Raw genomic sequence first — 13,717 nt, 5'->3', positions numbered from 1 at the left:
GAAACTTAACCTAGTAGCATGGAATCATATACATGACACATAGGAAGCACTCAGTAAGTGTCTTTTTGAATTGAATTGCATTACACTGGCTTGGCAATACTGACTGAGACCCATTGGATCTCTATGCTGAAAGAAGGGAAAACTTTCTTTGCATACAAGCACAAGTCTGCCTGCCTTGACTTAATCTCCCACAAGGGTCTGGATGTCTGATTTGTAAAGTTCATCAAGCCCTTGGAAGAAAAGGTGAAAAGGTAGAGCTTTTAGACATTGGCAAAACAAACATCACTGCCCCCAGTGGTTTCCTCTATGGCTGACCCTTTATATTCTGACAGTATTTTCCCTGTACATCTCATTTAGAATCTCAAATTAAAGAGCTTTGTGGGGTGGCACTGTGGCAGAGTGGGTAAAGCTGCTGCCTGTAGTGCTGGCATCCCATACCGGCACCAGTTCGAGTCCCGGCTGCTCCACTTCCGATCCAGCTCTCTGCTATGGCCTGGGAAAGCAGTAGAAGATGGCCCAAGTCCTTGGGCTCCTGCACCTGTGTGGGAGACCTGGAAGAAGCTCCTGGCTCCTGGCTTCGGATCAGCACAGTTCCGTCCTTTGAGGCCAATTGGAGAGTGAACCAGAGGCTGGAAGAACTCTCTCTTTCAATCTCTCTGCCTCTCCTCTCTCTGTGTAACTCTGACTTTCAAATAAATAAGTCTTTAAAAAACAAAAGAGCTTTGTGTTTTGTTTCCTGTTTCTGAAGTTGGCAGCTGACTTCGCCTCACGTCTTGAATTCCCACAGAGAAGGATCTCAAGATCATCCCACCTTGTCTTCCCACAGTGAGGGATGATACTCAAACTAATCGGGCACAGGCACTAACTGATTCAGATGGACACAGGTTTAAGCATTTCTTATGCCCATACTGGTGTGTACAGCTGAAGACTGATTCTTCACACAGAAGCCATACAATAAAAAAATTGAGGTGAATATCATCAGTTTAATAATCCTTTACATGGAATATAATGACTTTTTTCAGAAGTTAGTGGTTTTCTCTTACCAAAATATGATCATAATAATTTGTTCTTCCATGATTTATATTCTATAAGAGAGTAAAATAATTTTGAAGAACTTTGCAAGAAATAGACTCTATGTGTCTCCATGGTACAGCATGGTAGAGGCTAGCCATCTATATAAAATTGTACGGTATAGGATGCAGGGCTGGTGTTGTGGTGCAGCGGAGTAAGCCATGGCCTGCAACATGGGTATCCCACATGAACACAGGTTCAAGCCCCAGCTGCTCCACTTCCAACCCAGCTCCTCTACTAATGTGCCCGGGAAAGCAGCAGAAGATGGTCCAAGTTCACATAGGACACTAGAATGGAGTTTCTGTCTCCTGGCTTTGGCCTAGGCATTAGAGCCATTTGAGGAGTGAACCAGTGGATGGAAGATCTCTCTCTTTTTCTCTGTCCTTCCCTCTTTCTCTGCAACTCTGCCTTTCAAATAAACAAATCAATCTTTCAAAAATATATAAGATATTAGTTATATTGAAATGTCAATTTTTGAAGCATGATTCTGCAAGTATGTTACATCTAATATTAGGGGCATACTTAAACTATAGAACTATCTGTCAGGGCCAGTGCTGTGTTGTAGCGGGTAAAGCCACCAACTGTGGCACCAACATCCCATATGGGACCAATTCGAGTCCTGGCTAATCTACTTCCAATGCTATTCCCTGCTAATATGCTTGGGAAAACAGTGGAGGATGGCCCAAGTGCTTGGGGCCCTGTACCCACCTGGGAGACCTGGAAGAAACTCTTGGTTCGTAGCTTCTGACTGGCCCAGCTCTAGCCATTGTGGCCATTTGGGGAGTAAACCAGAGGATGGAAGATCTCACTTTCTCTGTCTCTCCCCCACCTCTGTGTAACTCTGCCTTTCAAATATTTATTTGAAAATATTTTATGGCCGGCGCCGTGGCTTAACAGGCTAATCCTCCTCCTTGCGGCGCTGGCACACTGGGTTCTAGTCCCAGTTGGGGCGCCGGAATCTATTCCGGTTGCCCCTCTTCCAGGCCAGCTCTCTGCTGTGGCCCGGGAGTGCAGTGGAGGATGGCCCAAGTCCTTGGGCCCTGCACCCACATGGGAGACCAGGAGAAGCGCCTGGTTCCTGGCTTCGGATCAGCATGATGTGCCGGCTGCAGCGGCCATTGGAGGGTGAACCAACGGCAAAAAGGAAGACCTTTCTCTCTATCTCTCTCCCTCACTATCCACTCTGCCTGTCCAAAAAAAAAATATTTATTTATTTATTTATTTATTTTATAAATATTTCAAATATTTCAAAGAGAGAGAGAGGTCTTCCATCCACTGGTTCACTCCTCAGATGACCGCAGCGGCTGGAGCTATGCTGATCCAAAGCCAGGAGCTTCTTCCGGGTCTCCCACATGGGTGCAGGGGCCCAAGGACTTGGGCCATCTTCTACTGCTTTCCCAGGCCATAGCAGAGAGCTGGATTGGAAGAGGAGCAGCTGGGACTAGAACCAGCACCCACATGGGATGCTGGCGCTTCAGGCCAGGGTGTTAACCTGCTGCGCCACAATGACGGCCCCATAAATTTTTTTTTTAAGAACTATCTGTTACTTCTTTGAAATAAATAATAAACTGGGCATCCTGTACTTTGTTAGTTAAATCTAGTAAACTTATACTGGACTATCTAAATTTAAGTTAATTACAATGTAATTAAAAGTCTAGAATTTAGGGGCCGGCGCTGTGGCATAGTAGACTAAGCTTCCAACTGAGGCGCCAGCATCCGATATGGTTGCCAGTTCCTGTCCCCGCTGCTCCTCTTCCAATCCAGCTCTCTGGTTATGGCCTGGGAAGGCAGTGGAAGATGGCCCAAGTGCTTGGGCACCTGTACCCATGTGGAAGACCCAGAGGAAGCTCTTGGTTCCTTGTTTCAGGATGGAAGAACTTTCTCACTGTGTCTCCCTCTCTCGGTCTGTAACTTTACCTCTCAAATAAATAAATAAAATCTTTAAAAAAAAAAAAAGTTTAGAATTTAGCACTTCAATCTCACTAGCTCCAAGTGCTCAGTAGACACATGTGGCCAATCTGAGGGGTTTTCAAAATTGTCATGAAAAACACATATTAGGAAAAAAACTTTCCATCATTTTCAAAATTTTTTGCATCAAAATAAATTTATCTTTTAATTCCACTTCCACACACTTTCTGAAGTTACTGTCTTAAACAGCACCAGCATAGTACAGTTCCATCTTCACAGAAGGTTCCACTGGATGCTGTTTTTGCCAAGCAAAGTACAGAAGGAAAGCTCTGTGTACTTTACAAGTTATAAAAAGTTCTATTTGGCTGGGGGGCAGGCCTTGAGCCTAGCAGTTAAGATACCTTTGTCCCACATCAGAGTATCTGGGTTTAGTCCCCAGCTACAGCTCCTGACTCCAGCTTCCTGCCGGTGCAGACTCTCAGAAGCAACAGTGATGACTCAAGAAATTGGATTCCTGCCACTATATGGGGTCCTAGAGTGAGTTCCTGGCTCCCAGTCTGAGCCAGCTGCTGAGGGCATTTGGGAAATGAACCAGCAGATGAGATTGGTTATCTAACATCTATCTATCTATCTATCTATCTATCTATCTATCTATATGTATCTCTTTGCCTCTCATATAAATTTTTTTAAAAAGTATGTTTGGACCTGGGAAACTATTAGCAAATCCTGGAAGTCACTTCTGACACAGCCAAGAAGTCACAGTCTCCCTGTCTATCTGTTGCTGTTACTGAATATGTAGAGTATTTGATTAAACTGTAGAAGACACCTTTGCACCAATGAAGGAGTTAATATGAGAGAAACAGCTCTTGGGGCCGGCACTGTGGCACAGTGGGTTAATGTCCTGGCCTGAAGTGCCAGCAACCCATACGGGCACCGGTTCGAGACCCAGCTGCTCCACTTCCGATCCAGTTCTTTGCAATGGCCTGGGAAAGCAATACAAGATGGCCCAAGTCCTTGGGCCTCTGCACCCATGTGGGAGACCTGGAAGAAGCTCCTGGCTTTGGATCGGAGCAGCTCCAGCCATTGCGGCTATCTGGGGAGTGAACCAGTGGATGGAAGACCTCTCTCTCTCTCTTTGCCTCTCCTCTCTCTGTGTAACTCTGATTTTCAAATAAATAAATCAATCTTTAAAAAAGAAAAAGCTCTTGCAAGTCTACATTTGTGGACATGGCTGTTCTGCTTTTTTTATGGTACAACCAGGAAATAAACCAGTTATCAGATCAGAGCAAGTGAAATCTTAAAAGGTCCTAAATGAGAAATATATGTATTGCCATTCAACTTATTATTATATACTTTTTAAAATTATTCACTACTCATACTTTTTTAAAATTAATTGTCACAGAGCACCATCAACTAGAATACCTGCTTTATAACCCAAGTCGCAGATGCACTTGGTAAACATCACAGAAGCACTGCCTCTGTTAATTAGCCTTTTGGGAGAAACTGTGTTTTGAATTGCTGCCTGTAGCCCTGGGAGCCTTGTAAGAAACAGGAACAGATCAAGGGCTAGAAGACACACGTGCCCAAAGTTGGTTTGTATAGATGGTACAGTGAACCTTGAACAGAAACTAGTGAACATGCCAAATGGGACCAACTGAAAAATGTGTGAAGCCTGTGCCAGCATCAAACACAGAAATCGTGAAGAAAATACTTGGCAGACTTGATATAAGGTATCAAAAGCTTAAAAAGGCAAAATACAGGCAGAGGACTTACATCTTAAAATATTGCTGTGTATGAGACATGGTTAGCACTAACAAAATAGCCACTGTATGAGTAAATGTCTATGAAAAAATGTTTTGACTTCTGGACTAATCAAAGAACTGCAAATTAAGGAGTGGATATAGTGCCCACATCCCATAACAGAATGCCTGGGTTCCAAGTCCTGACTCCTCTCCTGACTCCAGTTTCCTGCTAATGCACACACTAGGAGGCAGCAGGTCCTGGCTCCAATAGTTAGGTCCTTACCACCCTCATGGGAAATGCAGCTTGAGCTTCTGGCTCCTGGATTTAACTTAGCACAGCCTTGGCCAGCCAGCAGATGGGCTCGCTCACTCTCTCTCTCTTTCTCTCTCTCTCCCTCCCATTCCATCTTTGTCTCTCTACTCTTCAAATAAATTAAATTCATTTACAAATTTTTTAAAAGAATTGCAAATTTAAAAACAAGATATATCATTGTAACTTGCAGTGATAAAAAAAAAAGAATCATTGGTATTGGTAACAATGAGAAGAAACGTGTCATATTACACACTGTTGGGAAAATCAAGTGCTATAAATTTGCCTAGGGCAAATTGGGACCATTTAAAAAAAGAAAAACATGTCTAAAACTTTTGACACAACAGTTTCATTTCTAGAAAGTTGCTCCAAGAAAGGACACATGGCTAAACCTGTGTATACAATGGTAGTGCAGATGATGTGTGCTTTGTGTCTGTTGGGTCAAGTATCGTGTGATACTCTCCTGACCTTAGTGGTTCAAACAAGACATAGACGTGGGATGCATCCACATCAGGCCACTCCTCCCATAGAATAATCCAAGTCCAAGATGGAAAGGGAGTTTTCTCTTTGTCCTTTGGCATTTCTGGCTATAAGGGTGAGCCTTCAAAACCTGACAGTGGCCAGGCCATTCACTAGAATGTAGCCAACATACAGAGATAGAGATGAGGTGGAGAGGCAGAGGGAAAGAGAAAGAGAAGGCATTCTGGTGTAATTTTGAGTTGACGGATCCAGTTAACCCAAAGGCCAGTGTACTTTCTTCCTTCCCATGGTTAGATTATGTGAGCCAATTAATGCTGTCTCTCTGGAAAAAATGGCAAGAGTGTGAACTTGCATTTCCGGCCAAGACGGAATCACAGTGACCATATTTAATCCCAACCCCTCCCCCCTCAACAAAAACAAAAACAAGTGAAACATTTTTTTTTAAAGATTTATTTATTTACTTGAAGGGCAGAGTTACAGACAGAGAGAGGGAGAGACAGAGAGAGAAGTCTTCCATCCACTGGTTCACTCCCCAAATGGCCACAATGGCCAGAGCTGGGCTAATCCAAAACCAGGAGCCAAAAGCTTCTTCCAGGTCTCCCATGAGGATGCAGGGGCCCAAGTACTTGGGCCATCTTCTACTTCTTTCCCAGGCCATCAGCAGGCAGCTGGGTCAGAAGTGTAGCAGCCAGGACTTGAACCAGAGCCTATGTGGGATGCCGGCGCTGCAGGCAGAGGCTTAATCTACTGAGCCAGAGCACTGGCCACAGCAAAACATTTTTTTTTAAAGATTTATTTTATTTATTTGAAAGACAGAGCTACAGAGAGGTAGAGACAGAGGGAGAGTTCTTCCATTCTCTGGTTCTCTCCTGAGATGGCCGCAACGGCTGGAGCTGTGCCGATCCAAAGCCAGTAGCCAGATGCTTCTCCTGGTCTCCCATGTGGGTGCAGGGGCCCAAGGACTTGTGCCATTCTCCACTGCATTCCCAGGCCATAGCAGAGAGCTGGATTGGAAGAGGAGCAGTCAGGACTAGAACCAGCGCCCATATGGGATGTCAGCACTCCAGGCCAGGGCTTTAACCCGTTGCGCCACAGTGCTGGCCCCTAAAACATTTGTTTTTAAAAGGAACTGTTTTCAAGACACTGGACATGGGGCCATGAAGAGCAATGATCCCTGACAGAAGGGAAACCAATGAGATCAGTCCAGCTTACTGCCTGGAGAGAGTTTCCTGGTGGTAGCACAGAAAGGTGGATCATAGGGAGAATCTGGTAGATTCCCTGAGGTAAGGAGGTGGAGCTGAGAATCCAGGGAGGCCTGGACAGCTAGAGCTTGCTGGTAAAATGCCAGGTAGAGGGGCTGGTGTTGCGGTATAGCCATCAAGGCACCACCTGTAATGCCGACATCCCATATCAGTGTGACAGTTCAAGTCCTGGTTTCTCTGCTTCTGATTCAGCTCCCTGTGACTATGCCTGGGAAGGCAGTGGAAGGTGGCCCAAGTGCTTGGGCCCTTGCCATGACCTGGATGGAGTTCCTGGCTCCTGGCTTCAGCTTGATCCAGCCCTAGCTATTGTGGCCATTTGGGGAGTGAACCAACGGATGGAAGATCTCTCTGTGTCTCTCTCTCTCTCTCCCCTTGAAACTGCTTTTCAAATTAATTAATTATTATTTCTTAAATTTTAAAAAAGAATACCAGATAGAGGAATGCTGTACACAGAGAAGAAAAAAGACAAACAGCAACAAAATCTAGAGTTCCTCCAGGGTCCCTCTGAAGTATTCAGTGGCAAATCAACAGGGCCTGAATGTGAAGATGCTGCTCCAAGCCAGGAGAAAAAAACCACCTGAAAGATTGTGGGGACAGTAACTAGAATTCATGCAGTACCTATTCCCGCCAGCCAGGGGAGGGAAGAAGAGAGGAGAGGAGGGGAGGAGGGGAAGGAGAGAAGAGGGGAGGGGAGAAGAGCAGAAGGGAGAAGGTCTGAAAACTCCACAGGCATTTTATTTGAACCTGAATAATTCAAAGGAGGTGTTATAATATATTATGATCTTATAATAAACACCACAGGGAAAGGTAATTCCATACTAGTCCTGGGGAGGTTTTTTTTTGTTTGTTTGTTTGTTTTTTTTTTTAACTCAACAAACATTTTCCAGTTTAAAAAGTAATTATTATTATTTATTTTTTATTTTTTATTTTTTGACAAGCAGAGTGGATAGTGAGAGAGAGAGACAGAGAGAAAGGTCTTCCTTTGCCGTTGGTTCACCCTCCAACGGCCGCCACGGCTGGCACGCTGCGGCCGGCGCACTGCGCTGATCCGAAGGCAGGAGCCAGGTGCTTATCCTGGTCTCCCATGGGGTGCAGGGCCCAAGCACTTGGGCCATCCTCCACTGCACTCCCTGGCCACAGCAGAGAGCTGGCCTGGAAGAGGGGCAACCGGGACAGAATCCGGTGCCCCGACCGGGACTAGAACCCGGTGTGCCGGCGCCGCAAGGTGGAGGATTAGCCTAGTGAGCCGCGGCGGCCAAAAAGTAATTATTATTTAACAAGCCTTGCTAGCAGAAGAATGTCAGGCTGCTGGGCAAAATCATTTTTGTCTCCTTAGGTCACAGTGTCTTTGTCTATTTTTATAAAAGGGGTGGAGTTGGGAATAGGACTAGATTAACTCTGAGGACTCTTCCAGAGTCTTCTGAGATCCTGAGTTAACATTCTATTTAAATATGTTCTCCCTGATCTGTGATAACTGATAGAGCACCTAAAAAGGTAATCTACAGAAGTAAAATTGACAATTTTAGATGCAATGACTTTGAACAGCCCTTGTCTCCACTGTTGAGGAACAGTTTTTTTCCCCATACTATTTGTTGAATTGTTTACTTAGTATAGAGTTAATCGTATGTGTATAAAGTTAATTAAAAATAGATCTTAGTGGGGCCAGTGCTGTGGTGCAGTAGGTTAATCCTCCGCCTGAGACGCCGGTATCCCATATGGGTGCCGGTTCTAGTCCCAGATGCTCCTCTTCCAATCCAGCTCTCTGCTATGGCCTAGGAAGGCAGTAGAAGATGGCTCAAGTCCTTGGGCCCCTGCACCCATGTGGGAGACCAGAAGAAGTTCCTGGCTCCTAGCTTCGAATGGGTGCAGCTCTGGCTGTTGCAGCCATTTGGGTTACGAACCAACGGACAGAAGACCTTTCTCTCTGTCTCTCCCTCTCACTGTCTGTAACTCTACCTCTCAAAATAAATAAAATCTTAAAAAAAGAAAAATAGATCTTAGTAAAAATAAGAATAGGAAAAGGAGAGGGAGGAGGAAGAGGGGTGGGAATGCGGGTGGGACGGCGGGTATGGTGGGAAGAACCACCATGTTCCTAAAGTTGTACTAATTAAATGCATGAAATTGTTATTTCTTAAATAAAAGGCTTCTGGGAAAAAAATCACGTATTTAAGTCATTTATCTCTTGAGGAAGGTGCTATTTTATATGCTTCATTAAATATAACTTAAAAAAAAACCACACAAGGTAGATAAAAAAACACTTTTCACTTTTAAAACCTTTATTTATTTGTGTTCTTCTACTTAAAAGGCAGAATGACAGAGAGAGAGAAAGAGAGAGATCGTCCATCTGCTGGTTCACTCCCCATAAATGCCTCCAACAGCCAGGGCTGTAGCAGGCTGAAGCCAGGAGCTGGAACTCCACCTGGGTCTCCTATGTAGGAGCCCAAATACCTGAGCCATTTGATGATGCTCCTAGCAGACCAGGTGGCGGCGGTGGCTCGAGGGGCCACTCTGGAGGTTCACCCAGAAGCTCTGGGTCCTGGCATTACATTTTGGAGTGAACAGATGGAGAAGTACACAGGCTGCTACACAGGTTGTTCTGAATGTTCCTGAAACTCAAGTAACGTGTCTGGAAAATGGACTCCCAGTGGCCTCTGAAGCCTCAGGGCTGTCCACATGCACCGTTGGGCTGTGGATTGACACTGGAAGTCAATATGCAAATAAGAAGAATAATAGGACAGCCCACTTTCTGGGGCACATGGTTTTCAAGGGCACCAAAAAGAGATCCCAGTTAGATCTGGAATTTGAGGTTGAAAAGAGCGGTACCCATCTCAATGCCTGTCCCTCCAGACAGCAGACTGTGTATTATGCCAAAGCATTTGCCAATGATTTGCCAAGAGCTGTAGAAATTCTTGCTGGTATAATACAGAACAGCATGTTGGGAGAAGCAGATTTTTTTTTTTTTTTGACAGGCAGAGTGGACAGTGAGAGAGAGAGAGACAGAGAGAAAGGCCTTCCTTTGCCGTTGGTTCACCCTCCAATGGCCGCCAAGGCCGGCACGCTGCGGCAGGCGCACTGCGCTGATCCGAAGGCAGGAGCCAGGTGCTTATCCTGGTCTCCCGTGGGGTGCAGGGCCCAAGACTTGGGCCATCCTCCACTGCACTCCCTGGCCACAGCAGAGAGCTGGCCTGGAAGAGGGGCAACCGGGACAGAATCCGGTGCCCGGACCGGGACTAGAACTCAGTGTGCTGGTGCCACAGGTGGAGGATTAGCCTATTGAGCCGCGGCGCCGGTGGGGAGAAGCAGATTTAACATAAGTATGGAGTAATCCTCAGAGGGATGCAAGAAGTTGAAACTAATTTACAAGAAGTTGTTTTTGATTGTCTTCATGCCACAGCTTGGATGGACACTTTTGGGACTGAGAATATCAAGTCTATAGATCATAAAGACTTAGTGGATTATATCACCACCCATTATATGGGGCCGAGAATAGTGCTTGCTGCTGCTGGAGGTGTTTCCCACGATGACCTGCTTGAATTAGCAACCTTTCATTTTGGTGACTCTCTGGGCACACACAGAAGAGATGTACCAGCTCTGCTCCTGCAAATTCACAGGAGGTGAGATTCGAGTGACAGAAGACAAGATGCCTTTGGCACACCTTGCCATAGCTGTTGAAGCTGTTGGTTGAGCACATCCAGATGCAATCTGTTTCATGGTTGCAAACACACTGATTGGCTGGCAACTGGGATCATTCTTTTGGAAGAGGAATGAATTTATCTAGCAGGCTGGCTCAGCTCACCTGTCATGGCAACCTCTGCCATAGCTTCTAGTCCTTCAATACTTCTTACACTGACACAGGACACAGGTTTGTGAACCAGCCACAATTGCAGACATGCTACATGTTGTTCAAAAGGAATGAATGTGACTCTGTACAAGTATCACTGAAAGTGAAGTTGCACAAGCCAAAAATCTTCTGCAAACAAACGTGCTGCTGCAGCTTGATGCTTCAACTCCAACTTGTGAAGATATTGGTAGGCAAATGTTACGCTAGAATAGAACAATTCCTATCCCTGAGCTTGAAGCAAGAATTGATGCTGTGAATGCTGAGACAGTTCGAGAAGCATGTGCCAGATATATTTATGATGAGTCCAGCTATCGTTGTTGGTGGTCCCATTGAACAATTACCAGATTTTAACCAGATTCTCAGTAACATGTGCTGGTTTCGTGATTAAAATACTCCTAAATCAAGACATTTTGAATATATCTAGAAAGAGATTCGCAAATTTTATCAATCCCTAAAGAAAAAACAATCATTAGCTCACAAAAGATTACCACCCTGAGAAAAAAATCCCAGCTGCATTAGCAGGCTGGATCTGGAAACAGATTACCCAGACTGAACCCTAGGCACTCTGCTATGGGATGCGGGTGTCCCAAGGGCTTAACCCGCTGCACCACAATGCCTGCACCTCTTTTCATTCTTAAGAGTATCTGGGGATGGGTGGGAGGAGTGCTTAGGAATCTACCCAACAATGATAAGAATCAGGGTATGACAGACTTCTAGAGTTGAAAGGGTCCTTAGTGGTCATTCACTACAACATTCTGCCCAGCGTGAAAATAGCCCTTAGTATCACTGGCCCATATTGAGTTTCTGTCTGAACGTTTCTTGTGACAAGGGGTTTACTGGCTCATAGAACAATGGAGTCCAATTTAGGGCAACTTTAATTATTAGCAAGTTCTTGCTTACATTAAGCTGAAATCTGTCTCCTTGTAACTTCCATCCTTCTGCCCTTTGGAGCCACACAGAATAAATCTAATCCATATATACACACACAAGCCCATCAGATATTTGAGGAATTTTGTTATCATGTTCCCAACATGAATTTTCTCATCCATGCTTTGTTTCCTGTGTTTCAACTATTTTCATAGGATATGGTTTCTAAGCCTTTTGTCCTCCTGGGCCCCAATAGTTGACACCTGTTTTTTAATTTCTTATTTTAAAATAATGCTCAGAACAAATATACTTTAGATTAGTGGTTCTTAAGTTCATTTTTTTTTCTCTTTTTCTGGAGGAGAAGGGATCAAACACACCTTTGGGAGGAAGTCATGAAAGCTGCATACCCTTTCCCTAAACGAATGTAGACACCAAAGTCTTCACTTGCTTAGGTCTGTTCAGTGAATTAGACCCAGTTATTGGATGGTATTTGTAGATTGTGTTACCTTAACAGTTGATAATATCTAAAGTTTCTTTTATCCCAGGTTTATTTGTTTGATATTTAGATAGTGGGTTTTGGCAAATGATGGTCAGCCTCTCTCTCTCTCTCCCCCTCCTTCTCTCTTCTTTTCCTTTCTTTCTTGCTGATAATGAAATATCTACAAAGCTTACTTGTGTAGCTGATTATTTACATCTAAGCTTAAGATCTTTAATCTTCTAAAATTTTATTTTCATCATGTAGCTCATTAATCAAGCTTGTTCAGATACTTTTAAACCTTGGTTTGTTAGTCATGGGATTAACCAACCATCCTTCCAAGGCTGTCATCTGGAAGCTTAGTATTTCTTAGAGTGTTTGTCAAAGTCATTGATTAAAATATTGAACAGAACAGATCAAGGACAGTTTTGTGGCATGCTCCTTCTATCCCATAGAATAGCTGCATTTTTGATATCTTCCAGCTCCCATTTTTCCATCTTTCTTGCAACAACATCCTAAAAGACTTTGTAATAAATTTTGATAGAAATAAAGGAACAGGGGCCAGTGTTGCGGTACAGTGGGTTCAGTTGCCGCTTGGGACACTTGCATCTCATTCAGAGAGTATGTTCAAGTCCTGGCTACTTGGCTTCTGATCCCTGGCTCCTGGCTTCAACCTGGCCCATCCCTGGCTGTTACCAGCATTTGAGGAGTGAACCAGTGGGTTGGAAGATCTCTGTTGTCTCCTTCTCTGTGTCATTCTGCCTTTCAAATAAATAAATCAATCTTTTTCTAAAAACAAAATAAAACAAAAAAGGACACTATCATGTAGCATTTTTGTTTTGATTCTGTAGGTTAGCATTCTTATCAGATCAGGAAATGGAGATTGTACAAGGAGTTTTAGGGTTGGTACTTAGTTTTCATTTTATGTAACAGTCATGCTCTTAGGAGGATTTGTGCAAATCGTACCTCCATAATTCCTAACACTTCCAGAGCTTGCTACAGGTCAGATTGTTCAGCTGACTTACATTCACTTAGTCATTTAACCTAACAACCTGAGGAGGTGGGTCTTGTTATCATCCCTGCCTTTCAGATAAGGGTAAAGGCTGAGGGAGGTTAAGACACTCAGGGAAGTTAAATAAATAGCTGCTAAGTGACAGAGCCAGAGTTTGAACCCAGATAGTTTATCTGGAGAATTCATGACATATCCAGACTTGCATTTTTCAAACCCCAGGTTCAGTGAAAGGAATATTCAAGCTTTGATAATCATCTGCAAACTCTGTTGCCTCTCTCAGGATTGCTACCCAGATTCCAAGAGAATGAACACAGCATAGGCTTGCTATCTGTCCAGAACAACATGTTTTAACCCAGGCATCTTTCTTTCCAATCAGTAAATAAGAGGGGGAAATCCATGAGACCCACTAGGGCCTGATGCCTGGGATCTGGATGCTGGCTTTCTGTGGACATATGGGAACCTACTAGCCAAGTTTAGTCTCTAGCTGGGTGACTCTGGAGCCAAATTCTCCCCCTTTCTTTCTTTTTTTTAAGATTTTATTTATTTATTTGAGAGGTGGAGTTACAGAAAGTGAGAGGGAGGGAGAAAGAGAGAGAGAGAGAGAGAGGTTCTCCATCTGATGATTCACTCCCCAATTGGCCACAATGGTCTGAACTGCGCCAATTTGAAGCCAGGAGCCAGGAGCTTTTTCTGGGTCTCCCACACAGGTGCAGGAGCCCAAAGACTTGGGCCATCTTCTATTGCTCTCC

The 13,717-nt window shown here is 44.3% G+C and overlaps 1 protein-coding gene and 1 pseudogene across 2 annotated transcripts in view; one reads left to right on the top strand and one right to left on the bottom strand.

Moving 5' to 3' along the window:
• The window catches only part of NINJ2 (ninjurin 2), a 177,932-nt gene that overhangs the window by 148,658 nt on the left and 15,557 nt on the right, over window positions 1–13,717 (bottom strand). The gene's annotated exons all lie outside the window — the stretch shown is intronic.
• LOC133762428 (mitochondrial-processing peptidase subunit beta-like) lies at window positions 9,319–11,002 on the top strand (annotated as a pseudogene).

Source organism: Lepus europaeus, chromosome 6 (assembly GCF_033115175.1).
Source record: "Lepus europaeus isolate LE1 chromosome 6, mLepTim1.pri, whole genome shotgun sequence".
NCBI classification, from domain to species: Eukaryota; Metazoa; Chordata; class Mammalia; order Lagomorpha; family Leporidae; genus Lepus; species Lepus europaeus.
Note: the sequence above shows the minus strand (reverse complement) of the source record. Positions and strands in the feature narration are given on the sequence as shown.